Below are 22,268 nucleotides of genomic sequence, written 5' to 3'. Positions count from 1 at the left end.
ATTTATTTAGATATTTTATTGCCCTTTATTAAGCCAAACTTATATTATTTCAGGAAAGAGTTATTTCAGCTTGTGATATCAGTCTTCTTCCAAAGAGATGCCAATGTGGAAAAAGCAGAGATCTTCACATATATTAAGCCAACTGCTAGCAGTCTTTCAGAGCAGCCTACAATGAATTAACAGTAGCTTCTGATGATCTGAAAATAGAAAAGCAGTTTATGCTTTATTATCTGTCTTTTGAGAGCTCATACTTCCTTTTTTCCTGGAGACATCTGTTTGTTTGCTTCTTTCAGTTCTTCACTGAAGGCTTGGGGAGCAGGTGGGGGGAGATGGTTTTATGTTTGAGAAGCTGGGAAGGGTTTCCCACATTGGCCTGTCCTGGGAAGAATGAGTCACTGCCTGGAGGTGCTGGGGCCAGGGGAGCTGCTGGAGAGCTGTGTGTCCCAAATGCTCAAGGAGATTAATTATCCACACTGTGAAAATGAGACTGGTTTTTGTTTGTTTGTTTTACTTGTTTTGTTTTGAACCTGACATCCCCCAGTATCTCCTGATGTTCCTTGTATCATAAAAGACAGCAAATAGTTATTTCTCACTCATCAAAACCTCAAGTGCATGAATTCAGGCAAGAGTCTGAAAAAGCAAATCATCTGTGAGATAGTCATGAAAGAGGCTGACCATGAATCCTTTTGATTCATTTTGGGTGACTTACTATAAACCTATAAAGGTCAGCTGCAGACGCTCTGAAAAGAATAGATCTGCATGCATTATGAAATATTTTCAAAAAAAGCTAGATCAATTGTTAATGTTTACAGCATTTTAGTTGGTGGTCTTCATTCATCCAGATCACCACTTTGTCCTTGATATATGCATGCTTTATTAATGACAAGTTAATGAAGCCAAGATCTAAATCCTGGCTTTACTGTTCATCCATGTTCTTCTAGTCTTTTCCAGCTAGATTGCCGAAACATTCTCTTAAAGGTGTAGAGAAAATCTCTGAAAAACCATGAAGAAAGAAGAGTTATTGAAATACGTCATTTTGAAATCCAAAATATTAAAACCATCCCATCAGAAAATGTTCTAAAATGTCACTGATGAATGATTGCATAAATGATGGAGATAGGGAAAATGGATCTCATGAATCTCACTATTCCAGCAGTATTTGCAATTAGGTAATCAGATTTCTATCCTTTCCAGTTTGTTTTGTCTTATCTTTACACTTTGGGCAGCTTTTTTATTTCCTTGTCAGTCCAAGCAGAGTCAAAAATGCTCACGAGAGATTCACAGAATCCAGTATCTGTAGGATCAAAATTGGAGTGATAAACCAATCACCTGCCAAGCATGCAAATGATTATTTAAAAAAAAGCCAAAACTAAATATGACAAAGTTGTATTTAACAGAACTTCTCAATTACTTCATTGAACCTGAAATCTCTCATAACTCCAGCTTTCATTTGTAGGAAGCATTTTGTGACTCGGAAAAACTGTGGATGGCATAACCTTTTAAAAATAATGGGCTTTTATTTAAACTGTAAACCACAGCTGAGTGAATATACAAAGCAAATCACTTGACATTGTCCCCCGTGTCTAGCATTAGTATCAAATTCTCTTTTAGAATCATAGCCTATAAATGACTGAACTTTTAGGAGACACATTCCACCTTCTGCTCTGGGGATTTTGCAGCAGTGCCCAAGCAGCTGAATGCCAGTGAGCAACCACTAAACCTTTCACATCTCTTTTTGTGGATACAAGTGAAAGGGCTTAATGTTACTGCAAATAACATTGTCCAGGCATGAAAATATATATTTATTTTATAAATATGTATTTGTTAAAAAACATTTTCCAGAAATGAAAATCCCTTTCCAAAAGCTGCATGGGCCAAATTAGAAATCCTCAGTGAAGAGGAGTGTTGTGCCACTGGGTCCTTTACCCTGGGTCACCCCAGCTGGTTGGAGCATATGGCAGCAGTGAAGTTGTCACCGTGGTGTCCCTGAGTGCTCAGGTTATGTGCCCAAAGAAGATGTTGCTCTCTTTACTGAGCTGACCTTTGAGGGAACAAGCAGAATTTCCCTTCGGGTGTCATCTGCTAATTTGGCTCTCTGTAAACCACCAACAAACTGGCTTTAAAGGCAAATATGTACCAAGACACAGCTTCCCCAAGGGGCTTTATTAGAGAAATTATTTTAAATGCTTCTGGCCAGGAGAAGTCTGATGAAGACAGATGGCAAAATGGAGGAGACTTTTTCCAAAGGGAACGATTTTTTTTTTCCAAGTTTTGCTGCAATGTCACTGTGTTTCTGGGAAAGATTTAAGAACCACGTCTGCACAGAAAAAGAATAAATCCATAAATGTTGGTAAACCAACTCAACATTTTATAATAGCACAGAAGTTTTTTCATAACTATTATCTTTCCAAGAATGCTTTCACTGGGGTGTGTTCTTAGCAGGAGGTATTCTCAGCTGGGGCTGCCTTAATGTGAGAGTTGGGAATATTGCCTCCCTCTCATGCACAAGAAGGAAAGCAGAGATTAAGCTCCTTGCATAACCCAGTGCATGAGTCATTTTAAACGGGTGAAATTCTGCAAGGAAAACTAATGAGCACAAGTAATTTTTGCAAATGGGGAGTGAGAAGAAACACAGAAGGCAAGGCAAAGTGTAAAGGCTTTGTGTAAAGGAGGAGCACCACTAATGAGTGCAGTTCCTGAGAGTGCTTGTGCTGCTGCCCCTACACCTGGCTAAGAGTCCTTCTCTGAAACATTTTCACAATTGCTGGTAAAATGCAGAGTTTCTCTGTGAGTGGCTGACACCCTAGTTGTCACCTGTTTTTTGTGGCATGTCACCTCGAAGGCACCCAGGGGTGCAGTTCTGAGCCTCACATTCAGTGTCAGTCAGCTCTGCACAGAGCAGGGAGACAAAACAAATCCTTTCCCTGCTCAACACCAAAGACAACTTTCAGCCCCAAAAGCACAAACAGCATTGGGCTGGAGGGAGGAACAAGAAGGATGGGACCTCACAACCTGGAGCTGGAATTGGACAATTAAACCCCAATATACAAATGGACCAAAACTTATAAAACTGTAAGACCTTGTGACCACTCAGCCATTTTGTGCCCATTTTGGGTCCACCTTGGGTGTAGCCCTGGTCAGGCCCTGTCCTGCCCAAGGTGGATCCTGGAGGCCTTTCAATAAATACCTGCTTTATTCTCCAGTTCTGCCCAGTCTGTTCCAGCTCAGCCTTCCCAAGGCATCAGTGATGAGCAGCAGCTGGAGCAGCCCAAGTTCTGCCTGGGCAGGGAGCAAATAAAGCTGAGGTGACTTGGAACAGCTTTAAGGATCAGTCAGGACTCACTGAGAAAGGTGACAGGAGGTAGCCAACATCACTGAGAGTGTGAAAGGCTGGGGATCAGCCTTCTGGCTGGGGATCACAGAACAAGTCCTTCAGAAAAAAAAAAAAACCCAAACCATTAAAATGTTCAAGCTTAGGTGGTCTCTTCAAAAAGGAGGCCAAAGCCAAGCCTAACTTCAGTCTGGTCATGCTTCTGGTGCCATCTCCACTCCTCTCCCTGAGCCTGCAGAGGAAAGCCTTCAGTTTGGACTCGTCCCAGAAAATTTATGTTTCACAAATACATTTTCTTATAATAAAATATTATTTGGCATTGGGACAGGTCTTTCTGCATGCTGTGTCTCATTTGGAGAAGATTCGATTTTTCTCCTGGCTGCTGATCAAACTCTGTCTTTAGGATTTCTGCAGTGGGCTCACAATTAAGAACTAGTCCAAACCATAATGAGCACTACAAATTATTCTGGGTATCGTGAACTTCATTATCTCATACTAAACCTATTTTGTATGATATTAAAATAGTGTAATGAAGAACGTTGCACAGTAAAGTTTCCCTGGAAAATGAATTCAAAGAATATCACAGGAGTCATATCAAGATTTCGTAAATCTTTATGGTAGCAACATCACTTTATTTATAGCATAATTTTCTGAATGGTGATAATTGCTGTTGTTAGTACCAGAGTAGGGCAATATTTAATTAAAAAAAAGCAAATTTATGTAATTATGTTTTTAAAATTTCAAGCTATTTTTGTGAAAGGCTTTTAGCTGAAATTGAAAATATTTTTAAAGTTTGGTTTAGAGGATTTATTTCTGTTTTTCAATTGATACAATATTTTTGAGACATGCACCTCAGGATTGCTCCTTGAAAGCTTTGGGACATGACAAAGAATGACATCTGCACTCTTTTTTTGGTGTAAACACATAATATCCCTATCCTAAGTTGTGTATTCCCTTGGAATTGCATGAAAGTTACTTGGCTTTGTTTTTATTTGTCTCCTGGATATTGCAAAGAAATAACACCAGTTTGCCTGGTTGTGCTGCAAAAGGGAGAATTTTGTAGCTGTGTGAGGCAAATCCAAGCTAAAATAAAAAGTTATCAGCTTCATAATTCTAGATTAATATTTCCTGAGTTTCTTGAGCTTCATGCTTGCTAAGGAGCCTGTTTCTCAGGCAATAATATGAGCTGTGTATTTATATTTACAGCTTTTCAAACCAGTCTGCTTAAGCACAGGGACCTTGTCAGAGCACACAGATTTTCTTGGAGCCCCTTTTTTTGTGGCATTTCAGGTCACAACATGGAGCTTTCTGTTAAATCAGACTCTCAGCCTGTGCTGAAGGATCTTTGCTGTTGCCAGGTGGAAATGGACCTCCTAATATTGGTGTCAAATCAGATGGAAAAAAAGGGACCCAGTATTTCATTATTTGCTTTGGTTTGGGTTTGTTTATTCCATAACTCAAAAGACTGGAAAATAGCTCTTATTTAATACCAAACCAAATAGCTCAGGCACCTAAATTTTTCATTTTTGTTTTAGGAATGCAGTTGTCACTTAGCAATTATGGTTGCTACTGTTACAGTGCATTGGATTGAAAAAAAGAAAAAAAGAAAAAAGAAAAGTAGACAGGCCTTGTGCTTTAAACTTGTTGAATTCTGACAAAAATCAGCCTGAGAAAAATTTGTTAATCATCACGACTTAAACACCTTATTTCTGTATTTGGTAATTAATACCAGACTGTACAAATACAAGGTATCATGTCTCTCCTTAACCAACTGCAGCTACTGTAATATTTTAAACGAGCTGCTGTTCTTGCTCTTGTGGAAAAGAACTTCTGATAGTTTAATTTCGTATCTAATGCTTATCACAAAATACAGTTCTAGTTGCAGTTGCTTTTATTTTTCCCTTATCTCTGCACTTGGAGGTGAATTGTACAGTGCAGAGGCTCTGCTCAAGGAGAAGTTGTTTGAGAGGCTTCCAAAAAAAAAACAAAACAAAAGCATTCAATGAAGATATATAATGTGAGGGCATTGATATTTGTGTGTATATTTGGTATATATATAAAACAAAGGCAAAAAGATCCTCTAAATCAGATTTAGCATATCTACATTGGCATCTTTAAAAATGATAGAAAGCAAGCAAACAAACAAAATCTGGTGCCTTATTTTTTATTTAGAGCTCTTCTATCACTGGGAGGCCACCTATTGCCTTGCTGTACAAATTTGACTGTGATGAATGTCCCTGAGAAAGGCACTCAGCAACAATTTGTAGGTTTGGAAACAGAATTACCTGGCATTTTGGTTTGGTTTAGCCTGTTTCATCCTCTATCTGTGCAGTTCTGGCCTCTCCTAGGCACCATTACCTCAGCAGGGCTAAATGTCCAGCTGCCCATTGTGAAAATGTCCACAGGGAAGTGACACTACATCATTCACCATTTACACCAAAATCCAAATGGACAGAGACTGCCAAACTTACTTCTGGCACATCCTTGTTTCCAAACCCTTGTGCTTTTAACAATTTTCTATTTTTTTTTAATTACACAATACTCATTTTGACTGTATTACTGGGTACCGAACATTTAACTTGAGACCCAAAATTTACCTACAATCAGTAAAATTTGAGACTGTTGCAGTAGTTCTAACAAAGTTTTCCCCAGATAACACATCACAGGTTTTGTATAATTAAAAAGTTAGGATAAAAGGTCTGCTGCATCCATGTTATCTGATAAAACTAATAACAAACTATTTACCTTTCCAGATAAAGAGGAATTTTTTGCTTTAGTTTTCAGGTACTTAGTAGTTGCTACCCAGACAAAAAAAAAAAAAAAAAAAAAAAAAAAAAAAAAAAAAAAAAATCATCTTTCTTCCTCACCTCCTCATTTTTTCTCTAAACTAATACCTTTTAAAAATACTGATCTTATTGTTTTTTTTAATTGAATCAACTCAGTCATATCCTAGAGGTGTTTCTTCCCATTTTAACCAGTTTATAAAAAGGTAGTTGTAGTAGAAGAAGAAGTTCTTCCTGTGGATAAAAAATTCAAATATGTTGTCATAGTAGCTGCATTCCCACTTTCAGCACTGAGTACAAACCATGGGAGCCTGGATTCCTTAAGAAACCTTCAGGAACTGAATGGATTCGATGCTGAGCTTGGCAGATGCAGCAGGAACAAGATGTGCTGATTTTATCGTGGAGTGCTTTCACTGAGGAGCTTCAGCTGCAAAATACCACACTGATCATTGGTTTATGGAGTTTTTTTCAGTGGAACCTACACCTGGGAAGAAAGATCTGCACAAATGAGTCTGGGCCTGAATGATGTGCAAAAGGAAATCCTGCAAAATACAAAGCTGGATCTGGTCTAAATCTGGTCTAGATTTAGGACAAAATTGAGAGTCCTCATATTCTCCACCCTTAAATGAAGAGCATTGCTTAGGCACTCTTTCAGGGTAGATTATCTATGGTTCATGATGCCATTGCCATTCCACCAGCTTCTCTTGATTTTCTGGTGAGGGTGTCCCAAATTATTGCTGTTTCAGCATATCCCAGTGTGTCCAGACAACCAGCTCACGCTGTGGTGGTGGGTGTTGGTGCCTGCCTCAATGCTCTGTGCCTCCAGCTATGCCTGAAATGTACAGTCATCTCTATTTCAGTACAGATCCGCTAGGAAACCCTGAATAAGTACCTATTAGAGGCATTATGTATGCAAATGTGTCTAACAGCCTTCCTAGTAATGAGCCGTGTATAAATGCATCCTGATGAACAGACTGCAGAACCATGAGTTAGACTGAATGCTTCCAGTTCTGCTTCCAGAACTGATGTAAGTCAGAGTGAAAATCAGATTTTGCAAAGTTGGCAGACCCTGAGTAATAAAGACCCTGCCAGCTGGGACTTTTTTTACAGCATATTCAACCTGCCTCAAAACACTGATATCAAAGTACAGGAACAGAAAACGGGATTAATTTGTGCTTTCCAGCTAGAGAACTGAAGAACCAAAAGATTGAGTGTTTTCCAGCCAAGGTCATTCTGGAAACCAGTAGCAGAGCTAAAAATTGATATACCCAGTGCTTGATACAGATAGCTCAGCTCCAGTCTGTGCCACCAGTCCCTCCATCCAAATGGATGTGCCAGCAGAGGTACTCTTGGGTTAATACAATCCCCAGAAGAAAAGGCAGGTGCTGAGAGGGCTTTTGATACAGGCTGGCTTATATTACAAATGATTCTAAACATGGAGAGCAGAATGAGCTAAAGCAAGGGCAGGTCAATGAAATCTTTATGGAGTGGAAGTGATTCTGTTGATACACAGCAGCTCTCAAGAATTTAAGTTTCATAATTGGTGCTAAAAATATAAGGCAGTGTGGGGTTGTAATGCTGTGTAAGGGATCAAGGGCAAACCTCAAGCTAATTTTGTGTATGCGCCATCTACAAGAAAATAGAATGAGAAGTGCTTTGAAGAGATTTTGGATCTGTTGTTTCTGCAGCAAGTGATGTCACCTGATGATAACTCAGATGGACATTTGCACCTTATAAAAAAAAAAATCACCAGCAACTTACTCCAAATCAAATATCCAGTGCTTTACATCAATCTCACTAAATATTTCATAGGATGGAAGGAGCAGCCACAGAGGAAATAATTTTTTAAATAATATTTTGTAATTTCCATGAGAAGACTCAATATGGCTGTTATACTCTGAGGGTGGGGAGAAGCAAAACAAAACAAGAGGCAAAAAAAGGCAAGCCTCAGCAGTCAGCTAATTGGGTTTTGTACAGAGAAAAGAGATTTCCTATGACACTGGTCCCAGGAGCACCAGCAAGGCTTAAAAGCTTTCTCCTGTTGGGTGACAGTTTGTGTGCCTGCTTGATTGAGTGGAAGGAGTGCAGGGGAAAAATGAGAACACAAATCCATGTTTTGGCTGCCACATGGTCAATACAAGTAATAGGTTGGCAGAAACATCAAAACACAATCAAGAGCTGTCTTTGGGGCTGTGACTGAGCAAAATTTGTTGGGCAGGAAGCCAAGGGAAAGGAGAAGAGGTCTTCTGTTGTTCTTAGAGCTCATCAAGAGGCACTAAATGAGCACACTGAAATCTCTTTCTGTGGAAACTGAGATCTGTGTTCAAACCTGCATGTGCAGTATTATGTGTGGTGTAACCCACCTGCCATGTTCCCTCCCCTGAGCTGAGTAAGCTTTGAGGAGGAGGAAGTTGATGGGGGGGGTGGTGGTGTGTGTAAATAGGTCGCATCCAATTTGTACCACCCTGCAAAAGTTTTTGTGTGATGTGTTTGGGGTGGGAGCAATACTCAGGAACATTAGAGCCAAGAGTCATTGCAAGTAAATGCTTAAAACTTTATATGCAACTCTTGCTAATGCTGCTCTGCTCTAAAAACACAACAGTCACAAGGACCTGGGAACTTCAAGTCTATTTTTTTGTACTTTCCTTTTTTGAAAGACAAGGAAATAATCCTCAGTATTCAGCTCTGAGAAGGAACTGTAGTTCTTGTTAGCAGATTAAAGCATTATGTCTGCATGCAAAAGGACACAAGTAAATTTCCATGTCTGCACCTTCCAACACTGCAAACAAGGAGCCATTTTTCACAACGAGTTTGTGATAGCCCTTTAGTGTTAGATTCAAAATCATATTTCATGTTCCAGTATCTGCCTTTACACTCACTATCAGTAGTGAGATAAATTTAAAATGACAACACTCTGATAAACTTAACACAGAAAGAGCAGATCACTTTCTCAAGCAATGGGAGTTTTAAGGAACAAGTAATTTCTTGCTCTTCCTATCACACTTCTGACTGGCCTTGGGGGCAGGAATGTGTTGGATGAAGTGGTAAAAATGTAGAAATATAAAGAGAAGTGAGACCACTTCTGTGGCAGATTGATTTACGTGACAATGATAGATTTCTTGAAGCCTCATGAAGATTTGATCTCCTACAGAAGACATTAAAAAGACATTAGGGAATCATCACGTAGCTATACAAATTTGTTGTGTATTCCTCTATATGTTTGCCTGCGTAAAAAAAAAAAAAAAAAAAAAAACAGGGATCAAAAGCTCTTGGGCTTGTGAAACCTGCCCTTTGGTGTGGAAACAAATGATTGGTTTGCTTCCCTTCATTATCTCAGTGGGCATCATTTCCAAGACATTTAGGGAGTTTTGCTTCACTTAACCAGCTGGCAAAGTCAGCATCCTTCCTTTCGTGACAATGATCTCCTTCAAATTTCCAAACCAACTTTATTGATAAGCAGTTCATATTTCTGTTATTTTAGTTCATATGCAAGGATTTTTATGACCACGATTTTTGGCTTTACTGAACCTCTTAACATAGAGTGAGGTTTGGTATGGGAGGTCCTCTCCTGCTCTGGGATCTCTCTTTGTGCTCTTTCACTGCATTCAGGACTTGCATTCACACAGCAGGAAAAAGTGTGGTGATTTGGAAAGCATCTAAAGAACCTTTGTGGGTGCTTGAGGAAAAATGCAGATCTAAAATAGGTCCTTTGGAGACCTGCAGTACTACAGAATCGCACAATGGCTGAGGTTGGAAGGGGCCTCTGCAGCTCTTCTTGTCCAATACTCCTCACCCAGGGTCACTGCTGCCTCATGGCAGCTTGGTATGCCCCAGGACCCCAAGTCATCTTCTGCAGAGCTGCTTTGCAGCCTCTGTTTGGGCTTGGCCTCTGTGAGAATCCCTGCCTTGTCCATACATCTAGGCATATGTGAAAAGAGGTGATATTCGAAGCCATAATCAGGATTTCATCTGCAGAGTACCCACCCAAAACCCAGAGATGAAACGCTTAGAGAAATCCTCTGAAAATATATCCCCAAAGCATAGAAAGTGCCTTCACAATGAAATACACCCCACAAGTCAAATGATTTTGTAAATTAGTTCCTAAGTAGTCCAAATGTTTCCAAGTGTCAGAGTAATAGCCCTTTGGGATGATTTTATTTCAGTAACACAGATAACCTGCTACAAGTGCTCACCAAGCCTGGTGGGGCAGGATAAAACTGCCTGCAAAGCTTTGAAGGTGCTGTAACCAAAAGGCTTTCACCTTCCTGTCTGATAAGCTTGAAACATTGGGTGCACCTCAGAAAAGCTGACACTGAGGCAGTACATTCTTTCCAGCTGTTATTTTCATACGTATCACAGTCTTCCCACTGGAGGACAATGAGGAAAAATGCAAAATTCCTTGGCTTATTTGAGGGTTTGCTTCCTCTGTTCCTGCACATGCGATGTAAGCTGTATTGACAGCAGTACCACAATAACTTTTATGCCTTTCAGGTGAATAAAAGCAGATGAAAACAGTTGGTACCATCATTGTTTGCAACCCTCTGCATAAACTGTAGCAGATCTTCATAAACGCAGCACTGACTATGAACCTTGATGGGCAGAGAGGCTGCATGGACTGGAATCTACAACTCAGAGTGAAGGATTTTTTATATTCCTCAGCAAATGAGCCTATCCTGCAGATCAAACTACCCTCAAAAGGCTATGAAGTACATGGGTTGTATTAATCAGTCAGCACAACAGGTCCATACTGGGTGGTTTGTTCTTGGCAGTTCTAGCAGCCTACACTCAAGAAAAGGCTGTTTTCTGCAGCAGAAATGAGTCAAAAATCTTAGAAGATTAGGATTCATTCTCTGTTTTGACACAAACCTGACTTGGGATTTTTTAAAACCAGGATCTTTTAAAGAGAAAGAGTAGAGATTAAAATTAGATGGAAGAAAATCTCGTGAGGCCCTGGCACAGGGTGCCCAGAGAAGCTGTGGATGCCTCATCCCTGGAAATGTTCAAGGCCAAGTTAGATGGTGCTTGGAGTACCCTGGGATAGTGGAATTTGTCTCTGCCCATGGCAGCAGTGTTGGAATGAAATGTTTTTTAGGGTCCTTCCCAACCCAAGCCATTCTATGGTACCAGTTTGCAAGAATAGAGGTCACTGGGGATAAGAGAAGAATGCTTAAGACAGACCTGTATTGGCATTCTTCTAATGTGCTGCTTTCTACAAGAAAGAAGGTTGAAAATACCTAATTTCTCCACGATATCCATTTAAGCATCTCCTGTAATTGCCAAAATTAATGTGTACTTTGGAAATACTTTCTGACATGCAATCTTTTTACTGGTTGGGGTTTTTTGTGTATGTTGGTTTGGGGTTTTTTAACTTCTTTTTTTTTTTTTTTTTTTTTACTTTCTAAGTAATGGATCTTTAATGGATTGTGACATGCACTTTACTTTGCTCATTATTAGCCTGACATGTGGCCTTTGTTTTCTCTTGCAGCCTGTGGGTGGTCGTGCACTCACCTGTGAGCTTTGTTCCAGGCCATGGAAGACTGATTTTATTAAAAACTAGATGACTATCCCAGAATTGCTTTAATATAATTGGAAAAAACCCTCTGTTTCTCTAAAACCAACCATGCAGTGCACTAAAGCCAAGAAAATGTCTCTCATTGACATCCCTGGGCTTTGGCTTGGGACCCCTGCCAATGTTTTATTGAAATGGGCTTTTAACAGTTTCATATATTCAGCTCCAACCAATTCTCGAGTTCAACGAGAGAAATGTTCTAGAGCTGAATTGTAATGTACTCTGCTAGTAAAAATATCCGTTTGATTACAGTGGCTGGCTGCCACTGTATTTATTTTGAAAGTACAAGCTGGTGCTGCACTTTTCTGAAATCCAAGACTGGAAATTAAGCACAAATGTCATGTGTACAAAATAAAACCTATCAGAGATCTAAGAGCTCTGGAGCAAACAGGAGGGGAAAAAGGAAAAGAAAGAAGAAACACCTGTAGCAAACCCTAGAAAAGGAAGAAACAAACAACACATTAAAAAGCTTCATGGACCTGGTGAGAGGTACCTCACAAAGGAAAAAGATTCTCAGTTCTTGGGGCAGCAAAAGAAAACCTGATTATCTCAGTTCAGTCCAGTATTTCAAGCCTCAGAAAACAAAGCACGTTTTATTCCTATTATGTAATAATAATATCTTGCCCTCAGTGCTGGCAAATTGTGTCTTTCTTTTCTGAAAATAGAGAATACGATTTTAGCAAGTCAGCAGTGGAGAATTGCATTATGTATTCCAAAAGGTTTAAATTCATCATATATTTATTAAAAGGAAACCAACTGAGGATGTTGAGATATTCAGGGCATTTTGTATTCATTCTTATTTTATAGGTAGTTTGCTACTGCCAAAACAACTGAGGTAACATGGCAGGAGTTCATATTGAGCTTTGCTCTTCTTCTACAAAGCCCACACAGGTCAAAACTCCCCTTCCACCTCTCTGTTTTATGACAAAGCGGGGTTATTCTCCTTGAAAATACAGTTTTTAACATTACTCAGTGTTATGAACTGTGTCTAGTCTTCAGGTAAAACGAAAACCATTCTAAAGACTTTCCTCACCTCTAGTTTAAGCCATTTTGAAGTAAAACTATCAGAATCAAGTCTCAACAGCTTCCAAATGAGGAGCCATAACCCCAGCAGCATGATGACACTTACATGGAGTTCACAGGCTGGGCAGAAATTCGAATGTGTGGCTCAGTCCTGCCAGGAGGCTTGAAAGCTTGAAGATAAAATGGGAAGGAGGGTTGCTGAAGAAAAAAAAAGAAATTATCCAGGAGTAACTGCTTGACATGATGGCCGTTTTCATCAATGTTAATAATTTTCATTATCGTTATTGAACACAAATTATAGACCTTATTTTCAAGCTTCTGTCTCCTTATAGGCAATTCATTTCACTCCTTATTTCCAGTACGTTATTAATTCTACCTTGCATCCTATTTCATTCTCTTTTATCTCTTTTGGATGCCCAGTGACTCTCAATTAAATATTAATAACCATCTTTTTAATTTGGAAACCCTGTAATTTGGAAACACGGCTCTTGTCTTTTCCCAGAGACAATATTTCTGGGCAGTGCTGGAGGATTTCCAAGTGGGAACGCATCCATCTCAGGGAGGATCTGGCCTGGGCTGACAGCACAGGGGTTGTCCTGCCATTCTTTGCTGTATGGAAGTGTCAGAAGGGATGAAGGGCTGCCCTCCACGTGCTGCTCATCGAGGAGGACTGCTCTGGTGGCAACGAGCATCTCGGAGAAAGCAGCAAGATCTGCTCAGAAAGACACGGCAAATGGATTTTGGCTTGGGAAATGTGTCTCCCTTTCCCGGGGTTTTTCCAGGGAAAGAGCATCAGGCGGATGTTGAGATCACAGGCAATCTCTGCCTGTCACTGCCTGCACATCAGGAATCTCTGTGGCCTGTGAAGCTGAGCATTCAAACCCCTTCTGTGGCAGTGTCTGGAGAAATTCACAACCCCAGAGTTTTGTGTCCAAAAAGGAGACAGAGGAGTTCTGGAACTTTATTTGAATAAAGGGAGAGGCCACAGGACATTTCCCATGGGGTCTTTCAGATCGTTGGGGGATGCAGCCTCCTTTTTTATCCTGATTTCCCAGCTGCATCGCCCTCTTCCTTCCCCCACTGGCTGAGGTACTCAGAAGGTACAGACTTCCCAAATTGCCAATTCTATGCCCCCCTCTAATATACACCCCCTTTTGTTCCCTCACTTTTATTACAAAACACTGTTCATAATTCTATTGAGCCTTTGTTCTTTTTCTCCGAGTTCAGGAATTTAACATGGCCTTGGCTGAGCACCAGTCTGTGCCAATTAGGAGCATTTTCTAGAACTGGTGGTTTCTGTGCTGTTACTTCCCTAAGTCACTGCCAGCAGATCCTCGTGGTCTGTTTGTGAGTTCACATTCATCTTATTCCTTTCAACAGGAAAAGTGTTACTGGAAGCTTTAAGCGCAGCTGAGCCCCTGTTTACAGAGGATGGAAATGGGAGGAGGGTCGCTGATCTGCTTCAGGATTTTTGGGGTGGAGAATGGGGTGTTTTAAGGCCATTGATTTGCTTATTAAGCAAGAAGATTGTAAGTCTCCACTCCCCAGCTCTCTGATAAAAGAGACATTTCTCACTGACTTTGCCTCTCAGTGATGATTTTGAGCAGAGCCAGGGCTGGTCAGCACATCCTCAGCTGTGATGGATGTGAGCAGTCAAGAGTATTGTCACCTTTCCAATAGGATGTGGAGGGACATTAAACATGAGAACATGTCAGTCTGAATCAACCTGAAAGTACCTTGTTTCAGGACAAGCTTTAAAGTGATTATTCATTTTAGAAAGAAGTTGCTGCAAATTTATTCTTGTCTTCTTTTTCCTAAAAATGGTCGATAATAAGATTTTTCTAAGCTGCCTCAAGAATTGAGAATCTTTATCTTTTGTGAGATATCTCTCACTGAGTCCATGAAGCTTTTTAATGTGTGCAGTGTACTAAAACACGATTCCCTTTGATATCTGATTTGCAAATTAAAAACAAACAAAAAAACCCCCCTTCCATGTTCTTTGATTTATATATTTCAATATTTTCCCTTTTGATTAAAAAATGCTTTATTCAAATGGAAGCCCTGTACTTATAAGTGGAGAATGTGATGTTGTATGATGACCATGCATGGAAAATGATTTTTGCTAAAAAATTAAATATTTTTCTACCATCTGCCACTCAGAGTTGTCTTTAAAAAACAATGGGCAACATTTAGAAGATAAGGATTCCTTCCTATTACATTCACACCTGGACAGCCCTGCCTTTTAGTTCTGGGCACAGATTCCCACTGCTGTGAGTTAATAAATTAATCACCCGTTTCAGAAAGGAATTAAAAGACTTCATTTTTTACATTTATTTAGATAAACCCTGCCTATGTCAAATCTATCTTTTTTGTTTTTTTTTTTTTTTTTCATCTACAACAGTTCTCAAGGTGCTAATGGACAAGAAGAGGCCAGAATCTGAAAGAATTCAAAGAGGAAACTTGTTGAAATTTCCAAATATTTAACCAAGATTATAAAAAATTATGGAATTGAGGATTGATCATTTGCTTTTGGAATAATTGTTCCAAATCCAATCCACGGTGCTCAGTTGCAGGTACAGAGGTGTGAATGTGTCTCTGAGTCCTGGGAAACCAAGTTATTCACCTAATATTCAACCTAGGAGAGATCTGGGACCACAAGCTAATACCATCCATACCATTGATAATCCTATAACTAAATAGGTCACTGATTTGTCCTCAGTGAGATTTTACTAATATTGTTAATATAATTAAAATATAAAGAATTTTCTTTCAAGTGTAGCCATCAAAAGTGTTTCCAGTTCAATCTCTGTTGAAATGCCTTATTTCTTTCCTTTTTTTTATTTTACTTCAAAGAGTTTTAGTTGCTAGCTCAGATTAGAGAGAGGAAGAGTTAAAAAAAAAAAAAAAAAAAAAAAAAAAAAAAAAAAAAAATTCAACAAAAAGCCCCTAGAAAAGCAGAAAATGAAACTCCTTCAAGAAAATGATTTTTTCAGAAAAATAATTACTCCAGGTTCAGTGGTGAATATTTCAACTTTTGGCTGATTCTTTTACCTGAACTCTGAACTAGCTGCTAATGAGAAACTGGGGTCAGCCATTTCATGACCTCAACCAGAACAAGCAAACCTGAAGTTTCTATTAAAGTAGGTAATCTCTGATTTATTAGGGAGCATGGACTGATAAATTTTGAGAGGGCATTTCCAACATTACTTGTTCAGTAGCTTTGGGTGATTTATAAAGTCACTTTATTTTGTGAGTTTAGAAAACTAATATTTCAGCTGTGGATTTTTTTTTTCTTCTTGCTACAGATATACTGAAATAAAAACATGTCCACAGCTAAATTAAATGCATTTAGTATCAAGGGAGTGGTCTGATGGTTTCTGCCTTGCAAAAGCAAGATGATTAACAGATTGGAATTTTGAAACATGCTTCTCATCTTGAGCTTCAAGAGATTTTAGCATTAAAAAAATGTAATAAAAGCTATCTAAATGGGAATCAATTGCCAACATTTCATTATTGCAAATATTTTCTATTCAGAAAGTGACTCCCAGTGTTGTCATAATATTTGAGGGCTGTGGAAAATAGAGTGTTGTGTTGAAAATTGCATAAAAGAGAAGACTGAGGAGGATTTCCAAAACCTCCACAAAACAGGATAATTTAATAATCAATATATGAGATATTTATATATTTATCTATCTATTTACATTCTAATGGTACTATGTTACAGAGTGCAGTCCTGGTCATGTTTGGCCATGCTGATATTAAAAGACATATAATCAAGCCACTAAGATAAAAAAACAAAACACCAACAAAGGACTTAAAGGAAATGTAATTTTAATTTTGTTTTATAACAAGAGTAGATAAGCATACATAATTAAATTGAAAGCAATAATTTAAGTTTATCAAAAGGAATTATTCTTACACGTGGAAAACAATTAGCTTGCAATAACGTGTCAGAAGCTCTGATGGAATTTCAGACAATAACCTAGTTCCTGCAGACTAAGATTTTAACATTTCACAAGTGAATTAGGTGGGCACTTGTGCACTGTGGAAATGAAGACAGAAGAATTACCAAAGATGAAAAAATTGCCTTTAAGAAGTGGGGTTTTTTGGTATTTCCCTTTGAAGACACATCTCAGGCCTTTATTTTAGAGATGGTTTGAGATGGAGTCAAGGCTTTCTGAAAAAGTTCTTATTTACTGCAAGTTAAGGTGTAAATACCAATCTTATGTGCAGTCTCATAAGCCAGGGGATGTCCTATTTTAGATACTCTTTTATCCACATGAGTATCTGCCTGAATTCTGAGACAATTTTGACACAACTGGTGCAGCAGTTCTTGGGGAGGGCTATTTTCAAGGAGCTTGAGAAGGCACAGTAATCTTTAAACTGACAAATGTCATGGTAGGCCTTTGCTCTGGACCAAATATCTTAAGCTAAAATGCTAATTAAATCTGGGTCACCTTTCCAAATAGTTCTTGGGAGTGTCATCAAACGATGCTTGAACACCTCAGAAGGAGACACAGCTAAGGAGGAAACAAACTTAAAATGGCTGAAAAAATACTGCAGATAAGAAAACAAATACAGCTTCTGAGAAAAATGGAGAGACTGAAGTATTTGCGAATTTTTCCTTATGAAATAATCTTATTTTGGCACTGAATTAGGCTTTGACTCACCTGCACTCAGCCTGTTTTTACTGCAGGTGCCATCCATGTCTAAAGTGCCTTCAGAGGACAATGTGAGGATCTCTGCAGGGACAGGAAAAGCTCAGCTGGGTACAGCAGCTGCAGGGCAGAGTCTCTCACAAAAAACCAAACCTGCATCTCCTCCTGCTACAGAGCAGCGTTTCATCTCTCTGGAAATCACATCCCAATGGATGAAGGAAATACCTCGCTGGGGTTGTCAACAACATTCCTCACCACTGTTAAGATACCACTTTAGCATCACATTTGCTCAGAAGAGACAGCAAATAATGAGTGTAAGCTGGAAAAAAAACCCAATCACTTGAATTCCTAGGCAGACATCTCACCTGTATGGCCCCTACAGCAGCATCCATTTGTTTTTAAGTGACTCCCAGGTTCTATGTCCTACTGTTTGAGATGAAACACAGCCAGGGAGCAATCTCCCCTCTCTCTTAACTCAGGGCAAAAAGGGCTGGACTGAAGCTCAGGAGGGAAATGAACCAAGCAGCACATTCTGCCCTACCTGTGTGGATAAAATAGAATGTACACCAAGGGCACAGTCCAAAATTCCCCATAGGTAATCCTGGAAAATCTCATATCCCTTCTTGCATTGCTTCCCGAGGTGAAGGAATTCTGGTAGAATTTCTGTATTCTCATCGTAAAACTGGCAGCAGAAGGTCCTCAAGGGATGGGTGCAGAGAATGGGAGCTTTTTTAGGGAGAAAAACAGTGCAAGGGCTCCTCGTGTTCCTGCGGCTGCTTTGGCTACCTTTGGGATAGATAAGTGTGAAACCTGCTCCCCTCCCAAACCCAGCAGCAGCTGCAGGCAGAAAAGTCACACTGACCACTGCATTTACAACAAAAATGCGAAGAGAAAGAAGTGGTTTATGAATTATTTGATGTGCATGAAGTGTCCTGAAGCACAGGAAAAGGTTAGGAAAGATGTTACATAAAAGTAAGCTCAAAAATTTGGTTACCACCTCAATTTAGCATTGGCTTTGGTCGCCACCTTTTCTCGAGCTGAACAAAATGCAACAGCACATTCCCTTTCTGCACTCTAAGGCTTTATTGTTTGTAGAATAAAACAACTTTGTCCAAAAAAACTTTGCATAACCAGTTGCAGTTGAAAATAATCTGCAATATTTGCATCAACCACTTACGTGGAACGCTTTTAGCTTCCACATTGCTTGAGGTTTAGGCTGAATTTGAACAAAAGTTTTTAAAGCAGAATTGAAACGACATTACATCATCTGAAGCTAAAAAGGAGCTTTGCATAGCACAGAAAATGAAAGAGATGTTTTGGATTCATATATGGCACACAGAGTTGTTTTGTTTTTTTCCTAAAAATGTGTGTGAATAGATAATTCAGGAAATTGTGGTCACATCCATAATTAGTCTTGCATCAGGGAATTTCTAACAAATTCAATGGTATGTGAAATATGATAACAGAAAGGCAACCAAACACTTACTGTTGTTCAGTGATAGGTGTTGCTCAGTGTTGTGATAGATTTAATTCTCACATTTAAATTTACTAAAGTTACAACTGTATTGTTTTTTCAGGAATTTTTTTTTCCTAGTTCATATCTCATATTGAATTGATTTAAGCTCCTTCTTATTTCAAATGCTATAATTCCATTTATTCCACAATTAAACGAGTCACTGTGTGGTAATCTGATGATTCTGTCACCCTGACAAAGCTGCATGAAATGAAGTGGGGTTATCTGTGTGCTAATCCTGCAAAATCAAGATGGAAAAATGTATGCCTTAGGCATTGGCATAAATGTATGGGTCATAAAAAACCAGGAATATTTAGAGTTTACTGGACCACTTCCTATATATTGTATAGATTATTTGAAGGAGAGCTGTGGCAGTGCACTCTGCTGACTCTTGGAAAATCCAGCAAATATGTTGCAGAAGGCATCAACAGCTCAGCTTTATGTGTAACACTGAACTTTCATGAAATGTGTTATTATTAAGGATTAACTACAGCATTACTTTATAATAGGATTGTAAATCTTTAATTACAGTTCAATATGGTACCAACTCAAATTGCTTTTCTTACAAAACATTTTTATTAAATGGCAAAAAATATGAAATTTCCTGCAGAAGTAAAGAAAGCATAACTTCTTGGGGAAATGTTCAGGCATGCAAAATACTTGCTGACTAAAATATTTGCCAGTGTCTGCCCACTGATAAACAAGGAATTTACCCAGACTGCCACTACTATTTTTAATACTTTTAATGTCCATTAAAGTGTCAAGTCCCTCTGTGATTCTTATATTTTTATTTGTTTTTTAAACTTCAAAGTGGTGCCAGCTCTAGTTAATGTAAGAGATCTCATCCCAGGACAGGGACTTGGCAGGACATCTTTTCCTGCAGTCAAAGATGGAGGCAGAGGAGAAACAACAGCTTGGTGGAGAGACAGTTTCCTTCAGGAAATGAGAGGAACCACTGAAATTTGATATTTTATATGGGGACATTCTCTGGGTAATACCCTTGGATTACACCCATGAGGGGAAAGGCCATACATGCTCCCTGTTGGAACCCTGAATGCTGAGCATTTCAGGCTGTCTGTGCTGACAGGCACTGACCCTCCAGCAAACACTGCATCTGACCTGAGGCCGTGGAACAGGCCTCCAAAATTGAGTGACAGCACTGGGATTGTGGGTGTGGAGTCTGAATAATGTGATATCACATGTGATATCACACCTTAGAGTTTAAGGTTTTAGTATACAGTAGTATATATAAAGCAAGATGGAGGATTTATGGTCTAGGCTGAGTTCTTCTTTCATCTACTTCTTCATGGGTTTGGGTGGTATTTTGTAATTGGGTAATAAAAATCTGCATTGCAGACCATGGGTGGTTGGTTATTGGGCTAAAAATAAAAATAATACAGGTGTCATCTCGTTATTGGATGAATTATGCTTAAAAGACCTTGGAGAGAGTTAGAGCCATTTTCTACCTTGTTAGCTAGAGCTCACAACTTGTGAGACTGTGCTGTAGATAAGAATTAATAAACATCTGAGTCAGAACACAAAAACTGTGTCTCCCGAGCATTTAATCCCAGTTTTTAGAGAAGAAAAGAAGATAACAAACTCACAGCTACCCACTCCTAGACTTTCATTCATGAAATAAAAGAGGAAATCTATGTCCAAGACAGGGAGCTGCACCAGGAGAATGCTCTTTACAGCTGTGTCCTGAAGAGATGTGTAAAGAGGTAATGCTCCAGTTGCAAGGAAAGAGGAAAAGGGGACACTGCTTTCACAGCAAATATTTTCCAGCCCACTGATGTAAACAACAGTGTATCCTGATCAGAGTTCACAAGGTGAGGGATTCTTTCACACTCACAGACAAACTGGGCAAGGCAGATTTTCGTGTACATTTGGTGAAGCTGTGTCACAACAGCTGCTAGTTTAAGCTAGTTTCTGCTCTGTGTAAAGATAAAGGATCATTGGCAAGTGAGGTTGGTATTGGTCCCAAGGCTGTTCCACAGGTTGTCAGTTAAAAGCTAAAATTAAAGTGATTTTGCAAGTGAAATTGAATTTGCCTTCTTTGTATGCAAATGTGCCTCACTGACATATTCACATTAAAAGATTAAAACACAGGACTAATGCACATCGGTACCATTCCTCTTGCCCCTCTTCTGACCCTCTCTTGACTGGTATTACTGTCCTTGTGTCTTTTTTTTCTTAACTGTCTTTGCTTTCCTCTCAAATATGGGAGTACCAGCACAGAATCCCCAAGGTAAGGTTGCAAAGTATTTGTGCAGAAAAACAGCAGTAGCACAAATTTGGGGAGGAGGATGAAATAAAGGTTGCTTAAAACCCACGTATATTAAACTGCAGGTGATTTTTTTATTGTTGTTATCAAGCCTTCATAAGAGAATAGGAAATTAATAAATATTTGCTCATCTTACACTATTTTCCTGACTTATTTTTCTTTTAACAAAGTATTTTTTATGAAAAAAAAAAAAAAAAAAGGTGGATAGGTTTTAGGTGCTTTTTGAGGTTTTTGTGTTACTCTCCCTGCTGAATGTACTTTATAATGTCAGAGAGACTGAGAGGTGATTTCTTACTCCATTTCCTCCAGCTATAATTTACCACAGGATTGTAGATATATGTGAACTATAACATAGGGAAGGAAAAAAATACTATTTCCCATTATATTGACATTATTGAGGTAGACTGGATAAAAGACTACTAACTCAAGCTCCAGTCTTGGTGGAACACACGGCATCTATGTTTTAATAGGGAATTTGACAGGGTTTTACTTTTTATTTTATATTATATCTTCATTAATGTTTCTATTCATGGGAATTAACTGTTCCCCTTGGTACAGATGGCCCTGAAGTCATTATCCCTCACTTGTGGGTGGAGGGGTAAGTTATTTATCTTGATGGTCACAAAGCCTATTTTATTGTGCTTTTTTTGTCCCATTTTCCATCTCATGCAGCTTTCCCTGCTGCTTTGGTCTGTTTTTGACAAATATCTCAGCCAGAGAACTGATGCCCCTGTGTCTTCTTAAGGAAACCCTCCTAAACTTTCTCTGAGATAAAATTAAGCCAGACAAAAGTCAAAATTTGGATCTGAGAAGGACTTTCTACTGAGAAGTTCCCATGGAACTATTATTTTGCTGTATTTTCTGTGAGACAGGTAATATTTTAACACCAACACTCTCTGTAGCCTGGACTCCCATAGCAACTCCTTAATTCCCTTGTGTTTCATCCTGCCTTGCTGGGGTTCTCAATCTGCCCTCATATTTTAGCAGATTTCTGTGATGGCATCACTGGGTACATTCCCATGTCCTCCATGGAAAACGAACTGAGGTTTTGTACGACTGTTTTGGGCTTTATGATTTGTTTTTTAGGCACACCTGCTGCACAAGATT

General features: G+C 39.1%; 1 long non-coding RNA gene across 1 annotated transcript in view; it reads left to right on the top strand.

The window, feature by feature from the left end:
• LOC136373736 (uncharacterized) overlaps positions 1 to 11,925 on the top strand; it is a 148,570-nt gene extending 136,645 nt beyond the window's left edge. The window contains exon 3 of the long non-coding RNA XR_010745716.1: positions 11,600 to 11,925. This is a non-coding gene — a long non-coding RNA (uncharacterized lncRNA). The remainder of the gene's footprint in view (positions 1 to 11,599) is intronic.
• The last annotated feature ends 10,343 nt before the right edge of the window (positions 11,926 to 22,268 follow it).

Source organism: Sylvia atricapilla, chromosome 2, assembly GCF_009819655.1.
Source record: "Sylvia atricapilla isolate bSylAtr1 chromosome 2, bSylAtr1.pri, whole genome shotgun sequence".
In the NCBI taxonomy this organism is placed as follows: Eukaryota; Metazoa; Chordata; class Aves; order Passeriformes; family Sylviidae; genus Sylvia; species Sylvia atricapilla.
This window is presented reverse-complemented; position numbering and strand designations above follow the sequence as displayed.